The sequence below is a fragment of the Leptinotarsa decemlineata genome, unplaced genomic scaffold (genome assembly GCF_025532065.1).
Source record: "Leptinotarsa decemlineata unplaced genomic scaffold, Ldec_3_MD MMD2_tig00026361_RagTag_RagTag, whole genome shotgun sequence".
Classification (NCBI taxonomy): Eukaryota; Metazoa; Arthropoda; class Insecta; order Coleoptera; family Chrysomelidae; genus Leptinotarsa; species Leptinotarsa decemlineata.
Genome location: NW_027412704.1, coordinates 3,703,848 through 3,720,830, shown reverse-complemented (window position 1 = coordinate 3,720,830; position 16,983 = coordinate 3,703,848). Strand labels below are relative to the sequence as shown.

The 16,983-nt window shown below is 36.7% G+C and overlaps 1 protein-coding gene across 1 annotated transcript in view; it reads right to left on the bottom strand.

Annotated features, from left to right (window-relative positions):
- The window catches only part of LOC111502872 (tachykinin-like peptides receptor 86C), a 188,223-nt gene that overhangs the window by 4,409 nt on the left and 166,831 nt on the right, over positions 1-16,983 (bottom strand). The window lies entirely within an intron of this gene.

The window sequence follows — 16,983 nt, the reverse complement described above, 5'->3', positions numbered from 1 at the left end:
TCTTTCATAATTATTCCGTTCAGTGTTATAATTTAAATTAATGAAGGATTTTCTATTGGGTTTTCAATTGGGAAAACAATTTTCGGGATTGTAAATTGTCCACAGTATTTTATTACCTTATAAAATGCAGTAAATTATTCAGACTATTTGTTTACATTATAAAATGCCGTGAAAATACCGTCATCACCGTCATTATGTTTAGTTTTTTGAAGAGGGGTCGGCAGGCATATATGAAACCGGCATTTGACATTATTCTAATAGCTCGCTTTTGTAGTAAGAAGCAAAGCAAAGTTCCCACATGAGTGGGAATGAAAAAAAGCATAGTTTGCTGATAAAAAAGTGTTTCTTCAATTGCCTGAATAGAAATAGATATCTGGAAAGTTTCGAGCCTAATTCTTCGATGTATTAAGACCAATTCAGAACATCGTGTAGGGTGATAGATATTTCCTCGTATGAGAACATTAAATCGACTATATGTTTCTGGGTATTAACTGCTCAGCAGCATAATAACTAAGGAGGGGTAAACCAGTGGCTCATCCAAGTATTACCGTCTTGTTCCATAAACTTGTTTACAATTAATGCCTCTGAAAGCTACATTCGAGTAATTTCCCAGGAGTGAACAGGATTCATCATTCCTACAACAGGTGTGTAATATTGAAATTAACTGAACTCCCTTATGCCACATTTCCATGATGTCAACTACACTCATTTCGGTGTGATGATGTCAGGGATTTGTGGCTCATTTGGTGATAATCTTTGTTGAACTTTGTTTCTCAATTATGATGTGAATAAAGCAATAAATGACTCGTTCATTTCAAATTTTTTTCAAAAGATGATTGATTCATTTTGTCGAAGGTTTCAGAAATATCGGTATGAAGGACACCAACTTGACCTCTTTCATTCAGGCTTTCGTGAATATATTGAGTTGTCTGGAGTGAATTAGAAACATACTGATGATGAAGGCCCATTCTGTCTGAAATAACCACTTGAGAAGTTCGTATTTCTTTTGAAGTAACCCTCTTCTTCGAAAATCAACACTGAAATGGAACTGAAATATCGAAATGAGGACATTCATAACAATTAATTCCTGACGTGACTCTGTTCATCCGAAACACATATGGAGCTCCAGAGATGTCTTAATTATTATACCATCAACATGCCTAGAAGGTTAAACTGACGGATCTAATTACGGTTTCGCGTTCATTTATTCTGGTCACGACACCACTAATGGAATAGTTAAAAACAGAGTGTCACTCATTTATTCAATTGAATTCATGACGTTATATTGCATTCTGAACGAAAAATGGTTTCTATTGGAGGAAATGGAAAGATAATGGAACCAACTAGAAATGCAAGGAATCAGAAGCCGAGTACGGTATTACATTAATACAATCATATTTATTTATATAATTTCAATATTAATATAAGTCACAAAAAGGATTTGAAGCTTTATAACTCCTACTTAATTATATGCGAGCGCTTTCGACAGCTGGTCGTGCTTTCATCATCAAGGCTCTACTCAAACTGAAGGTGTCAGCCCTGCATTGTCTTTGTTAAGTCAGGTATCCGAACCAAAGGCCCCCTACCCTTTCAACTAATTGTTCTTTAGTCTGTTTTATGTTTTCTTATGTTAGGGTGATAGGGACAAGTCTCTATCACCTTCTTGTAGCTTGTAGCCAACTGTCAGTAGTCGCAGCGTCTTCTGTTGTCCTTTTTTTGTCGTTAAGACATGTTCTTTTTTATTTATTTCCGGCGAGCATAGCTTGTAAAACCGGAAACTTCGTGAGAATTTCCTGCAGCTGCCCTAAGGCCGTTGGGAGACCTTCGGGAGAGTTGCAGGAATTTTCTCTAGTTGTTACGGCTTTCGCGTATGAGGTTCCGCTTCTGACTCTGTTTTGGTTGACTGTTCTCGGGTTTGGGGGCTGTCTTTCGTCTGTAGGCCCATCTGGGGCCTTTTTCTTATTTTCGGGGCGTTCCGGGCACCCGTGGAAACTAGCTGGATGTTCCCCCTTACAGTTGAAGCACCGCATCGGGGAGTTTTTGGGTCGTTTGCACTCGTTTGTCAAGTGCCGTCCGGCGCACTTTACACAGGCCGGGACTGCTTTACAGTTCCGCTGTGTGTGCCCGAACTTTTGGCACCTGTAGCATTGTCCTGCTCTATTTCGTGGCCTTTGTGTTTCTGCGGTAACGCGGACTTTTTGGATTTCCTTAATATCATATTTGTTAGCCTGGTTTCTGGGGACCAGGACTAGTACGAAGGGGATGGGCTTTTTGTTTGTTTTACTCATACAAGCGATGGAAATGATTTCAAATCCTTTCCCTTGCAATTCTTTTTTGATGTCATCTATTTCCAGGGCTTCTGGGACTCCCCGGAAAACGACTCTCAACGGTTTCTCGGCTTGTACCGAATATGTGTGGTAAGGTATCTTTTCTTTATCGAGGGATTTTGTTACCTTCCTGTAATCCTCTATGGATTTAAAGTGAACCTTTATCCCATCATTTGTGTTCACCGCCCGAGATATGTCGATATTCTGCGCGGCGGTTATCGTATTGAAATTTTTCCATTTGTCCTTCGCTCGTATGGTAATTGGCGGAGGTTTTTCATTCTTTGTTTTTGTTTCCCCCTGGTTTGTTACCGGGGCTTCATCGACCTTTTGTTCTACATCCAAATCCATCTGTTCGGATGTGTTTTCAATGTTTGTTGGGGGATTATCCTTTTGGGCTACCTGTATTGTCTTCGGATTAGACACTTCCGGCTTATCCTGTACCTGTGACGTACTGGTCGTGACGTCATCGGAATTTCCAGGATTTGTTCGTTCGCTTTTTGTCTTTTTCTTCTTCGGCTGCTGAGTTTGTACTTTTTCAGTAGCCGGGATTTTTGTTTTTTCAACGCGGGGCTCAGGTTTGGCCGCTCGTTTTTGTGAAATGTTTTCACCTTGGATTTCTTCTTCTTCCGAAGGGAGGTCGTCGAAATCTGGATCGTGTCTTTCTTCTACGTAGCTTGGCAGAGCTTCGAAGAGCCGGTAATATTTAGGTTTGCGGTTTAGTATATTTTCGTTGCCGCCATCATCGCGAGAACCGCGTCTCTGGAATAGTCCTACGGAAGTGGTGAATTCTATTCAATAGTTCTTCCATAATTGCTTATCGTCCTAAAATACTTTTTAGGCGATAGCGTATCTAAATGCTGAAATTATCACTGTTCTATAAATTTGATGTTTTTGAAGGTGTCAACCTGTTGTTCCTTTTATGCGGTCCGAAGGCCTCAGTGCAGGTACTCCAGGTACTTATAATAATGATAATAATAATATGTCTTTATTCACACTTAATTATAATACGATAATACAATACTATATCCCATAATAGTGTGTAAGGGCGGAATTCAGTCGCCCCTATCCAAGGATACTGGTGACTGCTCTTCCGTTCAACCCTTAAAACAAAGTTAAAGAGAACGAGAAAAGAGAGAAAAAAAAATAAGAGAAGAGAAAACGAATCTAAATCTAGAGGTTCACAGGCTTTACAAGTGTAACTCGAAGTCACGAAAATGTGACTTCGTGAATGAGAATCAGATTAAAGCTAGGGTGCTAACAGTAATTAGATCATGAAGGTTCCGAAGGAAGTGATAAAAACAAAACAAGAAAACAAAGGGAGAGGCTTGAAGGCAGAAAGCACATCAATTATTATTGATCAGACGTTTAACTCTTGCTTTCGTGGCACAACACTTATATTTGAAGTCTATCCTCAAATAACATGTTTCTCAGTGAGTACTTGAAAACAGATTTATTCATGGTTTTTAACGAGTCAGGAATGGCATTATAGATCTTTGTTACATTATAAAGAAACGATCTTTGGTATAGTGAAGTATGGTGTATTGGAGGGGTAAGGCGGTTAATTTTCCTGTACTTTGGGTTACACCAGGTAATATTCTATGTGTTGGATCTTCTCTAGATTTACTGTTTCTAGAAGTGTGTATTGTTTTGTTCAATATATTGAATGTTAGGTCTTGTTGTGTTTTGTATTTGTTCCTCGATAAGTGATTTATGACTGTTGAATTTATGGATGTTTAAGTTTTCCCAGATGTCCATACGGTTTTCCTTATTGACTTGTTTTATGAGTTTTATGTTCTCTGGTGGGGGAAAATTATGTTTGTTTTGTATGGCGTGTGTTGCGAGGTTTAATTTATATACTGTTGGATTTATGTATGCCTTTTTGTGCTCATTGTACCTTTGGATCAGTTTTTTCTTGGTTTGGCCGATATAGAATTTGTTGCAGTCCGAGCATTATATTTATAATTTATAATAATAATAATAATAATAATAATAATAATAATTATTTACCACTGATACAATTTGTATATATGGCACGTCAGCTAGAAATTTCACATAGATAAGTTAAAAAACTAAAATTTAAAAAACTAAAATATAAAATATAATAAATGATATATAAAGCACACAAGTATATTTATGTAAAAATGAGGTACCTGAATCTAGGTCTATTGAACGCATAACTTGAAATGTCACATACACGTAAACACACACACCCATTTAAAAATATAGGTATATATTTATACACATACACATATATATCTACAAACATAAATTCACAATGAGTTGTTTGTGAGGTTGTCATTCAAGAATTCTTGATAACTATAATAGCACTTATCTATTAAAATGTTTTTTATGATTGCCTGAAATTCTATGTCGCTTCTAATTCCTTTAACTTCAGTTGGTAACTTGTTGAAGCAAGTAATGGCATTGTACTGAGGAGACTTCTTAAATGTTGGGGAATTCTAAGAAGGTCACCATTACGTGTATTATAGTAATGCTAGGAGGAGTTTTCTCTGAATAGGTGTAGGTTTAATCTGGCAAACATTATGGATTTGAAGATGCAAATGGAAGGAGCTGTAAGAATTTTCTTATCTATGAAGATAGGTCGACAGCTGTTATTATATGCCCCTCCCCAAGCTATTATGCCATATCTCAGTTGGGATTCCACTAAGGCGCAATACAACATTAATAGATGTTTTCCTTCAAGTATGTTTCTTGAATATTCGAATTTAGACAATAGGCTTCTAATTTTTTGCACTAACTTCCTAATGTGTAAGTTCCATTTTAAGTGATTGTCTATCATTACACCGAGATACTCTATTTCTGTAGCCTGTGTGATTTTCACGATGCTGTTTACACCTCTGATTTCAAGGGATTCAAGACTGAGTAAGTTTTTGTTATGCACTGAAAAGGCTAAATATTTTAGAGCAAGTTTAGAGCAAGCAGCATTTACTGTTTTCCATAGTAGTTTTGCACTGTTTTTATTTTTATCGATCTCTTTCTTATAATAATCAGCTTTAGATTTCTTCAACAATGTTTTTAATTCATTTCTATACATTTTGAATTGGCTTAATAGATGTTGCTTCTATCCAAACAATTTTATCAGTTGCTTGACTCCGGAAATTCACTTAGCGTGAGAAAAACCAGTTATTTGAAAATGTTCAATTTATCCAAACCAATTTCCTTTATTTGAACACGCATCAAAGTTAATAAGAGGAAAAGGGAATCCGAATACTCAGCCACGTTTGCGAAATGAACTGAGAAATTTCTTTTGATATTTTCATGAGGAATGGTTGTGTAACACAAATAAAAAACGATAACAATATTCCAGAGCTTTTAGATGCACGAGGGGTGAGAAAAATTATTCAGTCGGTTCTGATTCGATAGTAGCTGATGAGTTTGATTGTTTTTTTAAAAAACGAATATACCATCAGGAAAGGAAGAAATTATGGACTAGAAATCAGTATGAAAGGACGGAGCAAATGACCTTTCAACAGGGACTTCCAAAATTTGATAATAGAAAACGGCCATCTTGTTGAAACTGCAAGTGTATGCGAATAAGCCACAAACAACAGCGGTTCCCAAAGACAACATAACCCATGCAATCGGTCAAATTCAGCCAAAGTCATGGAAAATTGGACATTATAGATGCGCTCCACCCAGGGAAGCTGTGGTGGATATTTGGACGATCTTCCACACATATTAATCCGGTCATTATACAATATTGAATTAAGGAAAATTGCGAAAAAACTAAATTTTGGTCAAGACCTTTATTTTACCTTCAAAAATGAAAATTTGAAAGTCACAATCTGTCCCATGAGCGCTTCAAAAGTTATTAGGGGTCAAAAGTCTAATATTCAGGTTTTTTGAGTTTGTCTCGAAAACCGTGAGTTTTATAAAAAAAAATACTTCAGACTAAAGTTGCAGATCTCAAAATTTTCTACAAAAATGGTCCTCATAATTTTTTCTGTAAGTATCACCGTTCCTGAGATATCGCAATTGTAAAAGTCACGTATTATGCAATATGCATACATTAGCCACGTATATACACATTCAGGTACTTAAGCAAGTAACAATGCCTGTTTGTTTCTCTTTTATGAATAAATATACTATATATTATATTCAGGAAATATACATTTAAAGGACCGTCAGTCCCTTCGAAAATCCCCTCTACCCTTATGGCCTTGAATATAAAATCTGGCTATCTATTCTATTGTTCATGTGGCGTCGTTCATGTGCCTGCTTCTTTTAGTGTTAAACGTTCTGTTCGAATGAACATACGTATTCATTACATACGGAAGCGCAGAAGAGCCACATATTTTTATTATTTGTTTATTGGAAATTTCGACTTTAATCTCGAAATTTCGATTTTAATCTCGAAATTTCGACTTTAATCTCGAAATTTCGACTTTTATCTCGAACTTTCGACTTTAAACTCGGAATTTCGAGATAAAAGTTGTAATTTTGAGATTAAAATTGACGGTTGAAAATATTGAAGTTAAACAAGCTCAAAATGACGCAGATGTTCTCATAATTGAAACGGCTGTATAAAAATTCAATGCAACAAACACAATTGTTGTGTTTAATGTGATGCTGATGAAGAGACAACTAATACATCATTATTTGAACAATTTACGAACATCCTGCAAGAAGAGGAAGAGGAAGAAGACGAAGAAGAAATCGCAGAAGACATGATTGTTGAAGTATCAAAAGAAATCAAACTGACAAGTACACTCCATAAACATTATTAACCCGAATAATCTTCATGCAGTTAAATGAGTGTTGTGACTGAAAATTACGTAATAACGCTTCGTGGAGGCCTACTGGAAAAACCACGTTAAAAAAACGCGCCGAGTACACTACCTCACAGGTGGTGTGGAAACGTGTGCATATTACATAAAACGTGACTTTTACAATTGCGATATCTCAGGAACGGTGATACTTACAGAAAAAATCATGGAAAGCATTTTTGTAGAAAATTCCCAGGTCTACAACTTTGGTTGGAACTATTTTTTCGATAAAACTCACCGTTTTCGAGAAAAGCTCAAAGAACCTGAAATTTAAACTTTGACCTCGAATAACTTTTGAAGCGCTAATGGGACAGACTGGGACTTTCAAATTTTTCATTTTTTACGTAAAATAAAGGTTTTCATAAAGGTTTTCATCAAAATTTAGCTCTATCGCAATTTTCGTTATTTCATTACTGTTTTCAGGTCTAAATTGACGTGACTATATAGGCATCAATTAGGTCTTTCAAACAAATGAAAAATCGTTTGAAAAATTTAATTCAAAGATAGGAAGCGCTTAATTAAAGACCCTATATAAGAAAGCTGATTTATAAAGGAAATAATTCATGGCGACTAATGGAAATTACTCCAAAATATGGATTGGAAAACTGTATGATATTCTATAATAAATAAATGTGTTTCCGTTATTTCGGTTTCATAATTTTACATGCCGGAAATCATTCTCATTGGAAGTTATATGAATTGATTTTTGTGCGAGGTGGAAAGAGTTAATTACATTTTTTAATGCAAAAATCATATGACAAACGTGAAATGCTATAGCATAGCAAAACACGTGTCGTGGTAAACTCATGAGCAACATATGACCTCACACAAGAAACTTTGTTTCGCTACCCTTCATTACTTTATTATCTTAAGCTCCAAAAGAACTCTTTTTCGATAACTTGACTCCTTCAACTCATAGTTCTTACAATAATGTGTTAAGTAATTGAGCTGGTCAATTCCAAAAGTCTCAGAAATATCATTTTATCTCAGAACTTTTTTGAAATTTCATATTTATTTTCTGTATTTGTATTTTGCAGATTTTTCAAGCTGTCTTATAAAGAAGGGGTTTTTTCTTGTTGGAAGATTGCTCTTATTCAGCCTATTCCCAAAAAAGGACAAGAATCCAATATATTGCTTTGATGACGACAGCACCCTCGTCTCGACATTCCATTTGGATTCCAGGACATCGGCTGCGGATGCATATTTTCGTCGGCAGCAGGAGGTTGCATATCCAACATGAATTGCTACTTTCGCACAGGCACTGCTCTCAGAGCGCTTTAAGGATTCACCCGTGGTGCATGCGTTTTGCTCTTGAAAGATCCACCATTATTAGTTTTTTAATTGCGAGTTATGTTGCTTTCAAGTGAGTTTTTGCACCACAAACTCCAAGAGAAAAGCAAACATGTGATTAGCAGTTGTTTGTTCACTAAAAAAAGCAGGCGAGCTCTAGTCGTGTCTGAAAATTTATTTTCACCTTTATTACCCGCATAGAGTGCAACGGGAAAACGTTTTAAAATGAAGTATGTTTGACGCGCATGAATTTCACCATGATGAAAAAACTCCGGCTGGTCATTCCGAAAAACAAAAATAATTCGCTGTTGTCTGCAGGACATTCATCGGTCGATGATACTGAATGAATGAATTATTGTTATTTGTGGGAGGTGAAATGTTTTGCTAGTGGCTAAAGTACCGTTTTCTATAAGTTCACTAAAGTCTATCCAAATCCAAGATAGAGTAAAACAAAACAAAACCGAAGCGTGATGTTCACGTGATCGCCCAGTGTCAGATGGACACTTCACTGGTGAATTCGCCTTCTTGGTACGAGTTCGATACCAGCACAGGGTTGTAATTAGTCGTTTGCGTGTTTGTGAGGCGTGCGTTAAAGTATATTGTTTAAAATTGTTTTCCAAGATGTCCAGTACAGACACTGCTGATGACACTGTGAGCTATCCTCTGAGTCCAGCCAGGAAACGATCTAAAAAAAGACATTTGAGTGTTGAGATGAAAGAAGTAATTTTAAATGTGTTCAAGAAAGAGATGGAAGAAATTGAAACATCGACTGTCGACGAAGTCGTATCGAAAGTTTGCGCTTCGATTTACAATGTTTTACGGGAATATAAACAAAATCATACATTTACCAAACCGAATACAAATCAGAATCGTCAAACCATTATAAAATCAATAGATGATGCTGATAAACATGCAATCAGGAGGAAAGTGCATGAGTACTTTTTCAGAAATGAAATACCCACTATAGACAAAGTACTCACAGAAATAAATGAAGATGTTTTATTGCCAAGTTTCAAGCGGTCAACATTCCATAATTTTGTATGGAAAAAACGAGGGCGCAATAGTTTATTATTGGATAGAGAGGAAATTTTGTTATGGAGGAGAGAGTATTTGACCAAAATCAAATATTATAGGGAACAACAGAAAACAATTCATTATATGGATGAAACCTGGGTTAATGCTGGTCATACTGCCCCTAAAGTATGGGTCGATTAAACTGTGACCTCATCTAGGAGGGCCTTTCTAGATGGACTATCCACCGGATTAACAAATCCATCAGGTAAACTTATATTTATATTAAGACCTGCCTCAATCTCAATATACAAAAAGTAACCCTCATATTTGTTTTATTTACTTACATACCTCTTCATAATTTCAGGTGAAGGAAAACGGCTTATTATTTGTCATATCGGCAATGAGAATGGGTTTGTTGCTGAAGGGCTGTGGTGTTTCGAGTCGAAGAAAACTGGAGATTATCACGATGAAATGAACGGTGAATCTTTAGAACAGTGGTTTTTCAAAGTTCTACCCCATCTGGAGGATAATGCTGTGATTGTAGTGGACAATGCAGCTTATCTTTCGCGACGGTTAGAGAAGATTCCGACAACGTCTTCAAAGAAGGTTGAAATCCAAAATTGGCTGCGATCAAAAAATATTAGCTTTGAAGACTCAATGCTAAGAGTACAGCTACTGAAAATTGTCAAGGAGCGCAAGCTTGAATACCAAAAATATATAGTCGATGAGATGGCAGCAGGCCAAAACAAAATTGTCCTTCGCCTGCCTCCATACCACTGCGAGCTCAATCTCATCGAGTTAATATGGGCGGATGTGAAGAATTTTGTAGCTCAGCATAACACCACGTTCAAATTTGCAGATCTCAAAATACTTTTTGATGAGTCTTTGAAAAGAGTCACAGTGGAGAAATGGTAGAAGTATGTTCGTCATGTGATATCGGAAGTCGAGACAAAGATGTGGAAGCTTGATAACATAATAGAGGCACAAATTGAGCCACTGATAATTCAGATTGGTGAGGATGACACTACTGATGAAGAGACAAATTCATCCAGTTGAATAATTTTGATTAATATTTCTTTTGATTTTACATAAAATAAAAATTATCAATAAAGAAATAATTACGTCCCTTTTCATATTATGCTTGTGTGCGCTGTGAAAAATCCAATGGAAATATTTATATATTACACATATTACCTGCATTTTTCCCATTAAACTGCAAAACTTGTGCATTTCACTCGTTATTATAAAAAAGTTTTCCTAAGTATGATATAGCATTTGCGATTAACAAGATGTTGGTTCTGAATACGACCCTGGCCAATTCTTGGGATTTTAAATATCACGTGCGTAGGGCATGTCAATGTTTACATCCACTCTATCTTGGATTTGAATTTGCTTTAGGTACATTTATCAAAAATGAAGAATTTACAAGTATAGCATGGCCCCCACATCCATGTGTGAGTTCCATAATCACTAGAATGGAGTAATAAGTACTGATAATGTCAGACAAAGTTTTCGTAAGAAGGTATTATTTTTAGAACTACCTTCGGCAACTGGCGTACCACCAGACCTAAATATTTTAATAAACGTATAATATCTACTCTTCCAGAAGTGTTCAAAGGCTTCTTTAATAAAATTCCTGAGAAAACTACATATTTAATGGTTAGATATTTGTTTATAACATGCTTACAACGAAGGAGAAATAAAAAGATTGAAATGTTAATAATTTACAGTTTTATTTATTACCCATAGGTCTAAAAACATATAAATAAAACATTATTAAAAAGTCAGCAAAAACTTAATCATCATACAAAGTGTACTTTTATAGTCTTTAGTGCAAAACTTGTTGTAGTTTGCCTGTGATTAAAATATCAACATTAGGAGTAATGGAACTCATCTTCACTCTTAAGTTCTCTTCAACACTTACTCTGCTTCTGTATTCATTTTTTATGTACAATAGTTCAGAAAATCCACTCTCATACATGTAACTCGTAACAAATGGCATTAAAAATAGCAGAACTTGCTGTAAGTGCAAAGGGTACTCGGTTTTACATCCGATCCAGAAATTAGTTGAAGATTTCTCTTTAAAATAATCTTTCATGGAACTACCTTCTGTGTGGTCGATAAAACTTTCTTTCAGTTCCAATTTATTTAGTGAGGTTTCCGAAAAAGGATTTCAGATCCAGTCCACTTTTGAATAATCTTTAGAAAAATACTTCTTAAAGCTTTTTTGAAGGCCTTCCAAGTGAACAATGATATCTGCAACCACATCAGGCATTAGGGATATTTCATTTTCTTCAAAAAATTATGATAGAGTGCGGAATGCAGATAAATTCTCCTCCTGTATTTGTGAACAAAACAGGACCAACTTTCTCTTGAAGGCATTTATTTTGTTACTGGCTGTGAAGGCTGTTGTGTCTGGTCCCTGAAGTCCCAAGTTCAGTGTGTTGAGTTTATCAAAAATGTCGGCTAGGTAAGCCTATCTTTACAACCATTCTTCATCAGCAAACAATTTTTTCATGTCATGATTTTTTTAACAAAAACATGAAAACTTCTGATCTCAGTTCAAAGAGACGGTTCACACATAACGCGACATAACCACCTCACTTCTGTATGCAGGACTAAAGTTTTGAACTTGCACCCATTTCTTCACACATCAAGGAAAATAATCTTGTGTTTAGAGCCATAGCCTTTATGGAGTTAATAACTTTCACAGCATCTGATAGAACTGAGTTGAGATTTTCCGGCATACCTTCAGAAAAAAGAAAATGAAAATAAAAAGTGTAGAGATTCCAAGTCACGTTAGTTCACGACGTTTCGATTGTTAGTATCTACAATCGTCTTCGGATGATGACTGGACTGATTCCTCCGAGAGATGACTATTTATAGGTCGTTCAAATACTTTCACTTATCCCTGCTTTCCATTTTTCGCTTCACTGGTTCCGTGGGAGATGACCGTTTTGGCGGGAGTTTGCCATTTTTCGCTTGATGATGGGTTTCCATATGTTGCGTATTTCTACGCTGGCCTGGCTGAATACGTTGTTGGACAACATGTATGCGGCTTCCTTGAATTTTCTCCTAAACCAATGTTCCTCCCTGTGCAAGATCTCAGCTTGGGACCACTCGATGTTGTGTTGATGGGTCCAAACATGATCTGCTATTCCTGATTTGCTGGTTTCCCCTCGCTGTGTGTGCTTCTTGTGCTTGGCAATGCGAACATTCAATGGCCTCTTAGTTTCACCAATATAGGATTTTCCGCACTCACAGGGTATCCGTTAAATGCAATTTTTGGTATCGCAGTCCGCGTTTGGTGGCCTGGTTTTCTTGAGGCTACTCCGGATAGCGTTACTGGATCTGAAACAGGTTCTGATGTTGTACTTGGAACCAATTCTTCTTATCCTCTCCGATAATCTTCTGATGTAGGGAAGTGCAAGCACTGGTTGTGACGGCTTCTCTTCCTTGCGAGGCTCCTGCTGTCTTTCAGCCAAAGTCTTTTCTACCATCGCTTTGGAGTAGCCATTCCGTTGAAAATCATTTTTGATGATGTCTAGTTCCTTCTCGAGACCTTCCTTCATATTACAGAGCCCAAAAGCACGGTCTTATAGAGTCTTGATGATTCCTCTTTTAGTCGATTGATGGTGGTTGGATTCGTGGTTCAGATACTGTCCCGTATGAGTGGGTTTTCGGTATACAGATGTTTCCCACTTAGTGTCGGTCCTCTTCACCAAAACGTCTAAGAATGGCAATTCGTTGTGGATTTCCTTCTCCATTGTGGAATTGATGGAAGGTCTCACACTATTGATGTGTTTCAGGAAGGCGTCTAGTGTTCAATATTCCCTTGGTTCCATATTCAAAGGCCAGAGTTTCAAACCACTCCATATATATGTTGGCTATGACTGGTGAAAGTGGCGATCCCATTGGCAGTCCCTCATCTTGTGTAAAGAATTCACCTTCAGTTGGAAATAACAGTTCCGTACACAGCATCCTAGTAATTCCATAATTACTTCTATAGGTAGATTAGTTCTCTCTTTCAGGATCCCATCTTCGGATAGCTTTCTCTGTATGATTTGGAGTGCTTCTTCGATCGGAACGTTGGTGTAAAGCTTTCCACGTCGAAACTAATTAGTTGATCTTCCTGTGTGACCTGAATTGACCCTAGAAGTTCAACAAAATGCCTTGCATTCTTCACAAAAGACGATGTTTTTCCTTGTAATGGTTGTACTAAGGAAAGTAAAAATCTAGACAAGTTTTAAGTAGCCGAATCTCTGGAGCTGATGATCGGTCTAAGCGGAATGTCCTTCTTGTGGATTTTGGGTAGTCCATACAAGTGAGGAGCTTACTGTGGTGCGGTGTTAGCCATGGTCTTTCCTTCTCCGAAAAATAGACTAGGTGTTTTTTTTAAATCTGGTACAACTTCCTTTCGATTGATGCAGTAGGGTCCCGTACGATCTTTGTGTATCGTCCCTTTTGAAGAACCTCTTCGATCTTCTGTTCGTAGAGAACGGTATCCATGACCACAGTAGCGTTTCCTTTATCTGCAGGTAGGATCTTGATGGTGTTGTCTCTACGTAGGCCGTTCAGAACTCTACGTTCTTCACTGCTGATGTTAGATGTTGGAACTGGTTCTCGATCCAGCTGTTCTCTAATTTTCCATCTAAACTCTTCTGCCTCGGTCTGGTCAATAAGGGAACTGGTGGATTCCACTGCAGTAATTATCTCCAAAGTAGGCACAGATGTTGGCGTAATGGCGAAATTCAGGCCTTTCCTCAACAAGGATTCCTCTATTCCCGTGAGCGGGCGGGAACTCATGTTGATGACGTTGGCGGCTTCATAGTTGTCCTGTTTTCGGTCTGTATTTGGGCATTGTTTCCTCACTAACTTCCCCCACTTTCTGTTGTGGGTATTCTCCATGTCTTGGCGGATCTTCAAGCACGTGCTTTCAATTTTGGCAAAGATTGGTCCATGATCATCTTCCAATGTCTCTCTTCTTATTTCTTCGAATCGTTCTGTGGCATCCTGCAACAAAGTTGACCTCTTCCAACGGTGATAATTGATTTGAGACCTTATCAGTGCTCGGCTGGCGCGTTCCAATATGCGTTTAGCTCCCTCTCCTGGGATTGGCGATTTCAGCAGAAATCCTTTGTGGATGATGTTGTTGTCTCTCGCTCTGCACAGAAAACTGAGGTGAGTTTCTTCTTTTGTAAGCTTGACCATAGTCTTCTCATATCCTCGGAATGAGTCGCTGGTTCCGGGTCCGTACCGGGTATTCAACGTTTGTTTGAAGGTGATTGACAATGTTTCATGATGAATTCCACTAGTTCGAACTTCCATTGCGATGATAGAAGCGATAAGCGCTGGTAGAAAAGACTTTGGCTAAAAGACAGCAGGAGCCTCGCGAGGAAGAGAAGCCATCACAACCAGTGCTTGCACTTCCCTACATCAGAAGAATAAGTTCATAAGAAGAATTGTACATAAGTACATAAGTACAAAAGAACAAGTACATAAGAAGAATTGGTTCCAAGTACAACATCAGAACCAACATTCGATTGTTATATTTTTACTTGTAGTTTATTTCACTATTATTTCATTTCAGGTTTATTTTGCCTTATACAATTGTTATTTTCAGCTATTCATTTTCAATTATTCTTTTTTAGTTGTTTCAGGGATTTCAAATCATTTCATATAGTTGACAATGGAAGTCCGAACTAGTGAAATTCATCATGAAACATTGTCAATCACCTTCAAACAAACCCTGTATTATGTTTTTGTTTCTATCAAGGCCACCATTGGAAACAGCAGAAAATTCCAAAATATTGACACTCTGATTTCTTTATACAGTGACCATTTATTTTAAATATTAATTAGTGGGACGCTCCGCGCGCTGCTACATTTCTGCGCCCTTTTCTATCATATGAGACAGTTCGCTCGTAACTCTTTGTCATATATCTTGATTAAAATTTGTCCTCTTGAACCCCTCCAACCGTCATTCAAATAAAATTTTCAGCGCTTATTTCGATATTATTTAATTCATTGAATAGATGATCGTGAATTACGAGTATCGTCTCATTTATATCCGGCAAACCAATAGTTTAACCAGGAGTAAATTGTCAATCTAACGTTTTCGTATTCTACAGACTTGGTATGGAATTTGTTCATCAAATAAATGAATGTAATGCCTGAAAAAGTATTTTTTCAACTTTTATTTGATCATAGGCCAAGATTTTCCTGTCAATCCTCTGGCGGTTCTTTTTTTAACACACCTAAATCGACATAAAATAATTTTTATCAATCAAACAGACTGGTGGAGGTCGATTGCAATTCGGAACTTAGACGAGTTTTCAAAAGTTTTATTTTTGGAAATGTAAACAGACTGAAAGATAACCGCTTTTCAACTGTGAATCAATTAATTCCGTTCAACTCCATAATGCTTCATCGACTTTCCTTAATGGACTCCTCATCAGGAACTCCCACTGAATATTAATAATTACAGATAGTTTCAAAGTTCTCATAGAAAGTGGGGAAATACATTGGGGCTTGATCGGCCTAACTTTTCATTAGACTAATTATTTCATTAAAAAGTTGCATCAGTAGATTACAAGTTCTTGGCTTACTAGCGGTCAAGTAAACATGAATTATCAAATTGTTCGATGTTGTAATGTAGGAGTGAGTATTAAGAGGAATCATAGTGGATCAATTGGTTTTTTGGGTCCATTTTAAGTGTTGCCACACAGACACGAGGTTCTTTTCTATTGTCTAGTCTTGAACGAGCCAACAGAGATTTTTCTTTTGAAGAATCATCCCCCAATAAGGCAGGAGAATGGATCATGTTGGTGAAGACAAGACAAAACAAAATAATAATAATAATAGTAATTTATTTCCTTAAGACAGTTACAAACCATATGGAAAAAGTCACTTGTTTACATTTAAAATACAATAATACTAATATTTATACTAATACTAAAAAATTGATTTCACCGCAAATTGCCACGACAAATATTCATGCAGAGTTTATAAAAACACTGTACTGTTGAAAAGGATTTTAAATTATATTTGAATGATTGTTTTGTTATGCAGTTTCTCACATTTGAAGGAAGAGAATTGTATATTTTAGGAGCCATATGACTGGGAGATTGGTGAGTTATTTTGAATTTTCCGAATGGAATTGAAAAATCATTCTTTTGTCTTGTATTGAAACTATGATTTTCTTTGTTCCTCACATAAATTTCATCATTATTGTCGAATACTAGCATACTCAACTCTGATATGACTAGACATGGTAATGCTGATATTTTCAGTCTCTTGAATATATCTTTGCATGAATCAGTCTGTGAAAGCCCCGTCATTGATCGTAAAATTCGATTTTGTGCCACGAATATATCTTTTGCTAGGGTAGATAAACCCTAAAATATTACACCGTATCGTAGCCTACTTTCAACTTGTGCATAGTAGAGCTGTATCAATTGATCAATGTTGAGTACATGCCGCAAATTTCTAAATTGAAAGGCAATCGAAATAAATTTTGAAATCAGGTAATGAGAGTGAGCCTTCCAATTGAGATTTTTATCTAA